This window comes from Nicotiana attenuata, unplaced genomic scaffold, assembly GCF_001879085.1.
Source record: "Nicotiana attenuata strain UT unplaced genomic scaffold, NIATTr2, whole genome shotgun sequence".
NCBI classification, from domain to species: domain Eukaryota; kingdom Viridiplantae; phylum Streptophyta; class Magnoliopsida; order Solanales; family Solanaceae; genus Nicotiana; species Nicotiana attenuata.
The window spans coordinates 126674-135150 of record NW_017670474.1 but is presented as its reverse complement, the minus strand read 5'-3'; positions in this window follow the sequence as shown (position 1 = coordinate 135150).

Below are 8477 nucleotides of genomic sequence, written 5' to 3'. Positions count from 1 at the left end.
TTATTTTTAATCTTATTTCTTTATCATTTCGGGATCAAATCAGTCCGCTTGTCTATAAACCACGTTTTAACTGTATCGTTTTGTGGGTAAACATGACCTACATGTAACACGTTAATAAAGCAATATACTTCGTAATTTGTATTTATCTATTGACACATGAGAGATGAAGTATTAATGAGAAAAACGTATACTAATTAAGAAGCTTCCAGAAATAGTTATGTCAAAATTATACAAGAGACTACAGGATAATGTAGCGAAAACAAACAAATTAATGTAAAATTATTCAATACATATGCTATTCGACGGAATAATCTGTACTGATAAAATAATAATCAAGATGAGTATAATCTAGTACATAATAAATAAATAAAAGATCAAATAAATTACTAACAAATTTCCTACATTTGTTCCATGCGTGAATGATAAATTATCAACATACTACCTTCAACAGGTCATTGATTCCATGGCACTTGAGTCATATAACCATGTGTTAGAATTTATCGTTGTAAAGCATCTTTGGTTAGTATACTTACTATTATCAGACTTTGAAAAGGTGTCTTGTATCTCATTTAACGTGATCAGTTTACCATCTCCAATCATAGTTATCCAAAGAATTCAAAGCCCAAATTTAGAAGGTAAATCATGTGTCAAGCTGTTCAAAGACTTCTTATTGTAAAAGACTTACCTCTCTTATCAAATAAGTTTATAAATTTAGCATACGAGAGCTCTTCCTGGCACAAGTAACATCAATTAATATAATATGTTTATTCTTCCAATCTAAGAAATTTCGAAAATGGTTTCCGGCAAAAACATTAGTTCATATAGCATTAGATCGAGTATTTGTGTACATATTCACGAAGCAATATTTAATAAATACTGTAATCCCATCACTAATTCCAACCGACTTAGCTCAATTTTTCCTTAATATTACTATTTTAATTTTAATTTCATATTACTTGCTCCAAGCAACATCATCATTTGGATTTCAGCATTGAGAGATGGCTGCACATCATACTAGCTCTAGTGTCACATTAGATTGATCGTGTAACACTGTAATTGCAGTTCTTCATTATTCCTATAAAGCGACTGGGTATTCCAAGCTCTGCGCTTTCTAACTAGAACAAATAAAACCTTCTTTTGGATTTCTGAAGGTCAAAGTTTGAAATTAAAAACAAAATAACTAGATTTGGATATTAATAACTCTTATCATTTAATTATGATTAATCAATATAATTAATTATATTTTTATTTATTACTTAATTTACAATAAATTAATATATACATTGAGTGAATTACATATTTTTCATGAGCGTTGAGTAAACGCCTAAGACGGCTTCTAGTGCTAGAATATATATATATATATATATATATATAAGTTTGCCTTCTCATTTAGCCAAGTGGCAAGTTATTAAAAATCCAAGTGGCAACCTATTAAAATTACACATGGCAACTTAAGATTAAAAATTAATTTTATTAAAATGCAAGTTGTAACAGCCAGATTTTTCGGGCTATCAACTAACTGGGGAATCCCAAATGCATAGGCCCCTATTCTGTAAAATTACTATATTTAATAATAAAATATTACTAAATTATCGTATGAGTAAATTTCGGGATACCAACCTAAATGGGAATCCCATTTATAACACAAACTGGCGCAATATCCCTTTCTCCACACGAATAACGCGTAAATATTAAAGCTGATCTCCTTGATTTTCTCCACACGAATAACGCGTAATATTGGGAATTTCAAAAAGCTTAAACCTAAGCCTTTTGATATGTTCCGCAATTTTGTTGGATTGGGATACAGAGAGAGAAGGGGAGACATTCAAATGTGAAATTAATTTAACATTTTTAGAAATTCTGATGATTTTTCCGGTCATTTTTTCTCATCTTTTTCGCCTCTGGATTCTGGAGAGATGTGTCGTTTAGGAGACGACGACATCTAAGCCAAATATTTCGGGATAACAACTAAATGGGGAATCCCAAATGCATAGGCCTCTATTTTACGGATCTTTTTATGGAAAATTTATTTTTCCATACAAATAAATTACTGCATTCCATATATATCTATATACTGCATTCCGTATATATATATATATATATATATATATATATATATATANACTTAATACTACGACTACTACTACTATATTACTATATACTACGTCGACTACGTACATGTATATATATATATATATATATATATATATATATATATGACGGCATTTGACTATATCAACAATATATCGGGTAACAAGATGAGTTGGAATTTGAAGGTACGAATAGTGAGATTGTGGCACGTTCCAGAACGCGACAAACCAGACAACACCGTCTCCCTTGAATTAATTATTCAAGACGAAAAGGTGCATTCTCTTTTAGTTGCATTTATTTTTTCATAAAAATTTGACTACAATCTCCATCTTCTGCTTTGTACTATGAAATTCATTAGGTTACGCATGTATTTAATCAACTGCAATTTTAATTTTTATGATCTAGATGGAGATACCTCGAATACAGCTTTTCCTTATTTAATAATTAGGTGTGAATGATGCTAATTCTTAATCTGCAATTTAGTATTTTATGTGCGAGAACTTTTTTGGAGATCTTAGACAATAAAATATCTAAGATTATTGTCTTGTGAAAAGTATTTACCATCAAATATGTTGTATGTGTTATTTTGGAAAGGCAAGCATTCACATATTATGTTTTACCCATTGATGCTTCATTGTTTAATATACTCTGTGACAACACTGTACAACTGAGTATTTGCCTGACTCAATATTAATTATGAATTTTTTGTTTCTAGGGCGATCGTACTCATGCGACTGTTGGTCGGTCTCTTATACGTATGTTCAAACCAAAGATAAAAGAATTGGGTTTGTACTTTATGAAGAACTTTATGGTTGGACCAAATTATACGAAACTTAAATACACGCGGCATAAATTGAAGTAAACATTTACTCATAAGACGATTATAGAGGAATCAAATGATCATCTTTTTTATATGAGTATTTTCGACTTAAAACCTTATGAGTATTTGATAAACAAAATTGATGTTGAAGAAAGTGAACTCTTCGGTAAGTATTCAATTCGCAGTTCTTTTATTTGAATGTCTTATCAACTTTGTTCTGATCATTTTTTAAATTATTATAGATGTCATTGGAGAGGTTGTAAGTTATGGTGAAGTAGAATCACATAACCAAGGTGATAAGACCAACACTTATATGAATGTGGAACTTGAAGATCATGAGTAAGATTGCGTCTATGAATTTACTTTGTTATATATTTTAACATGATTACATATCGGTGTCTGATTAAGTTGTTATATATTAACATGATTACTTATCGGTGTCTGATTAAGTTGTTATATAAATTATACAGGAGGAATAATATCTCGGCAACATTTTGGGGAGAATTCGTTGACCAAATCTTGCCACATTTAGAGGGATCACCCCATCAGCCGGTCATAGTTGTTATGCAGTTGATAAAAGCTCACAAATTTTAAGGTATTTCTATTGTCTTGATGACGTGGGATATTTTTTTATGTTAATTTTTTGGTTCAGAAACAAAAGTTATATATAGGCAAATATTCTGTGCGTAATACTTGGCATGCCTCAAAGCTCTGGATTAACCCGGATCTTCCTTAAGCTGTTGATTTTAAGTCCATATTAGTTATTTGATAAATTAAGTTTATGTGGATACTAAAAAAATAATTGTTTATTATTAAAACTATACAACATTGCGTAAATACAGATTGGCAAGTGTGAATGAAGCTAACTCTTCCAGGATCAGTCAAATACCTTCTCAGCGTAGTTATCCGGTTTCTGATGAGTTGGCTACTGGAACTGTAGAAGTTAAAACTATTAGAGACTTGGTCGACTGCATGGAGGTGATTAATTTATTAAACTCCTTTAGAACTAAACTTATGTTATGTTGTGCATGTACAACACTTTCACATCTAAAAATACAATTTGTTTTCGTAAATGTGCACATATGTGTTTTTTAGAATCCCTGTTGCATAAGTTTATGAGCACTACACAATCTGAATATAGAAATATCAAAGATAGAAATCCAAGATTCTTCCCTTTATTAACTTAAGAAGGAAAACATTTCAAAATGATTAAAACAATTTAACCTCATACATTCAATAACTCATTTAAGATGTAAATGCTTAAGATGGTGAAAGCCTCTCCTGGAACTTCACTGTTTGAGATTTTTGTCATCAAAGATGGAAATAATAATTACAACCAGCAAGTGACGTGCAACTCCAATTGATCAAATTTACAAAGTCTTGTGTTATTCATTTTTATTTTTATTTTTGAACTTTGATGACGTCTACTGCTTGTCTTTCACTGTGCTACCACGAAAATGAGGATTTACATTATATTTTCTTGATTCGTAAATCATAATGCTGACACATACTCTCAAATTTATAATGTTATAAAGTGGACACTGAGCACATATCCACATGTGCACCAACTGATAATTAGTAGAGATAGTAGAGGAAAGCGATGATAAAATACCACTCCTTAAAAAGTAAAAAGCTAAAGGTAGTTCAATTTTTTTTTAACATAATCTCTCGACAAACATATAAATCAGTTGTCTTTTTGGCAGGACTTTCCATTTGTAAGAGGAAACAATACCACATCATTTGTAACATGTTCATCTGCCACTCATAGGTTTGATAAGCTTCTCTATTAACTTAAAAAATTAAATAAAACTAAAGTTTTAATTTTTTATTTTAAACGTGTCTTTCAGGTACAAACTTCAAGTCCAAGTAATGGCTCACACTGGTTTTATATCTTTGTTGCTTTGGGATCTTGAAGCAACAAACCTCATTGGGAAGTCTGCTAATGAGTTAAATGAAAGTTCAATTGAGTTATATTTATAAATTTTAATTGTTAGTATATTTTCCCAATAAACGTTAAAAGGTAAATATGATATATTTACAAAATTATAGCAAAAATTCTAGACATCAAAAACACCATTAAATTTATTAGAACTGACCATTTGTTATATCACTCAAAAGGAAGAGCTCTATTATTTTTTCTTTTGATACCATTCCTACCATAATGAAATTGCATGCTAACGATTTTAGGGATGGTTTCGTAGTTTTTTTGTTGTTGTGTTTTAACACTTCTAACACTAATCCGGTCTTAGACTTCTGGTGATGAGTGTTCTTATCTAGTGGAGCTGTATGATATTCTTAACAAAAAAGTCCTGTTTAAAGTGACTGTTAAGAGCTCTAACATTAAAGTGCACGGAAGTTTATAATGTTGTTAAGATCAGCGATGACGATAACCTTATACAACAATATAGCCAATCTCCACAAGATGATACATTCACCGTATGTGATTGTTACTCAAATACTTCATAATATACCAATTTTCCTTTTGATTTTATATAAGGGATTATCAAGTTTAAATTAATTATGTTATTATTTTCTTAATAGGACCCTGATTTTGAGTGTGAGCAACACACTGATGCAGACACAACTTTCAAGGTGACTAATTCAAACTTTGGCTGTATAGCTTCTTATATACAATATGGTTCTAATAATTTACTTTTCCTTTGTAGGATTCAATGGCTGATAATGAGATGACTTCTCCTGCAAAGACCCCTGCTAAAAGAAGTAGAGAAGAAGATGTGTCATCTGTAGTAGATGTTGGTGATGATCTTGCATAATTTTCAAGTAACAAGGTTAAAAAAGTGATCAAAAAGGAGAAAAATCCATGAATTGAAATATTTATTCCCTTTTAAATGACATTATTCGTTCAAATGCATTAGCAAGTACTTTGGTACAATTTGAAGTAGTTTTGTTGGTATTTTGATTTGGTTTCTACCATTTAGGATCATGATTTAGTATCTGAAATTAGTTCACTCTATGTGATATGAACTTTATTTATATTAGAAGTGCAACTGCATATTTTTGAAATATTGTATTAATATCGCATGTGAACATTTATTCAATTATATCATCAAAGAATGACGAGAAGGAACTTAAGAATGACGAGAAGGAACTTCCCCACAGTTTCTTCCCGATCCCCTACCCCATCTCCTTTCTCTTCATTGTGATTTTGAGCAATCCCTTGGTCCGTCTTTATTTCTTCACAAACTAATCATTTTAGCGTTGGTTGGTCTATCTCAGTTTTTCAGTTGACGGCAGGTATGGTGGTGACAACATTTTCGGTGATATTCTTTGGCCGATTGAGACTACGAAATTATTGGAAATTTTCAGAGGTGGGAAGTAATAGATGCTCAAGGAGGTCTGTTAATTTTGATTTTGACGAGTGTCACGAGATGCCATTTTTTCCGATGGAAACCTTGTTGGAATGGTTTTGATAGTTTTTGAGAAGATCTGATGGCTTGTTTGGACTAATTTCTAGATTGAGGTTTGGTTAAGATATATACTAGGATATGAATTGATCATATTTGAATTTTTACCACCGGAAATAGTGGGTGGGGAAGGGAAGGTTTTGGAGGAGCTATGGTGAAGAAGGATGAAAAGAGAACAACAATTAAAATTTTGGTAAATTGGTTTTAAAAGGGATGTGACCCAGATATTACTAATGTCAAACAATAAATTGTCTTAGTATCTGGCGTGGTATTCATGTCAGGCAATTGAGATACACGCTCTGAGGGAGAGATTTATTTTAAGTATTTTTATCAAGTTGGGGTGCTAAAATAGGAAAATCGAAAGTTCATGTATCGACTTTAAAATCCGATGCAAATTTATGTAGCTTAGAAGCCATTATGCCTTTAAAAAATAGTTTCTGGTAGCTAGCTAACAGTTTGACGCCGCATTTCTCATGAAAACTTAGCGATATTAGTAATCATGATGTGCGTTTTGTTGGGAAAATAATATTTCGCGCAGGAATAATATCCACGTTAAATAATAATAATATAAAAGAATAATAACGATACCAAATCTTTTAATAAGGTAAAATATAATATTCGAGCGAAAGAATATAATACCACTATAATATTATAATTCGATAATATCAAGACTTTACTACAACTTAAAAAGAAATAGCATTTTTTATTTTAAATACCTCACTGCGATATCACTCTCGCTAACTATTTTATCTCACATACTCCAGCATGTGTTTTCAAATGAAACGAAAGCTTCTACTTATAGGAATCTTCACTGCCCGACATAGCCAATCGCAATTGGCTTTGCTCAAATCTGGTTATGATTGCAAATTGCTCAAAAAGTTTGTTGCACAATGATCACGTCCAACTATGCCTTATAAAAAGAACTAAGCGGTCGTTGTAAATATAATCCGCTTTACAAGTCCGGAGTCGAATCCCACAGAGAACTAAGGCTTAGCTACAACTGTTCAATATTGCTAAGAAGACAAGCTCGAACAATTCAACAACAACAACAACAACAACTACCCAATAAAATCCCACCAGGTGGGGTCTGGGGAGGGTAATGTGTACGCAGACCTTAACCCTACCCGATAGGGCAGAGAGACTGTTTCCGATAGACCCTCGGCTCAGAGAAACAAGCTCGAACAATTCCTAAGTTATAAATATTAAGATTCTTATATCTAATTAACTAAATAAATAAATTAGTAGTTTAACAACTAAAGATACTACGGGTTGGAGAAAAGATTAAGGAGGTCTAGAGTGATGATTTTCCCAACTGTCGGAATCCTTCCCACTATGTCTTCTATAATTTCGCCCAAAGTATTCTCTACCGATCATGAGCGCTCTGCGTGTTGTAATTCTCTCCCGAGTAATTACGAAAATTTACTAGACATACTCTCCCGAGTTACGCTAGCTGGCATTAATTACAGCTCACTTAGATCGCACCCAAGGTTTCGTTATCCCTAATCCCACCTTTAAACCCTTGGTTATTGATTCCTCACATACGTCGGGAGTGATGTTGTTCAACAACTACCTATCTATGCACTCTCTCCCGAGTAATACATACTAAATAGGCACAGCTAATTGAGGGTCCTTCAATCAACCACAAGAATAATATAGTTGAACAAATAGAGAAAATACTACGGATCAATTATATAAAAACATAACAATAATTCATCCTATAAAAAAGTTTCATCAAAACCCTAGATAACAAATTACCTATTCATAATAGTATGTAAAACTACAATACTAAAAGTCATAACCAACAATTAAAAATAGGAAGAGGAAGGAAAAACTCGTAGAAGAATTCCCCGCCTTGCTCTTATTGTGTCTCTGCCTCCTTAGGTCGAATCTGTGTCAAAAGTATGTCCAACATGCTCAAAATACCATTTTTTCCATGTATATATACCAAGTAGGGTTGGGCCCAAACAATTATACCTTCTCTAATGTGAAAAAGGACAAGTTTTTCAGGCCTGGACTAGCGCGGGCGCGCTAGTGACCGCGCTAGTGGCCGCTCATATTAACAAGTGCACTGCCTCAGTCCGCAACCAGGTCCGCGATCGTGTTTTCTACCGCATTTTTCACCCTGTTCCATTTGAAATTTG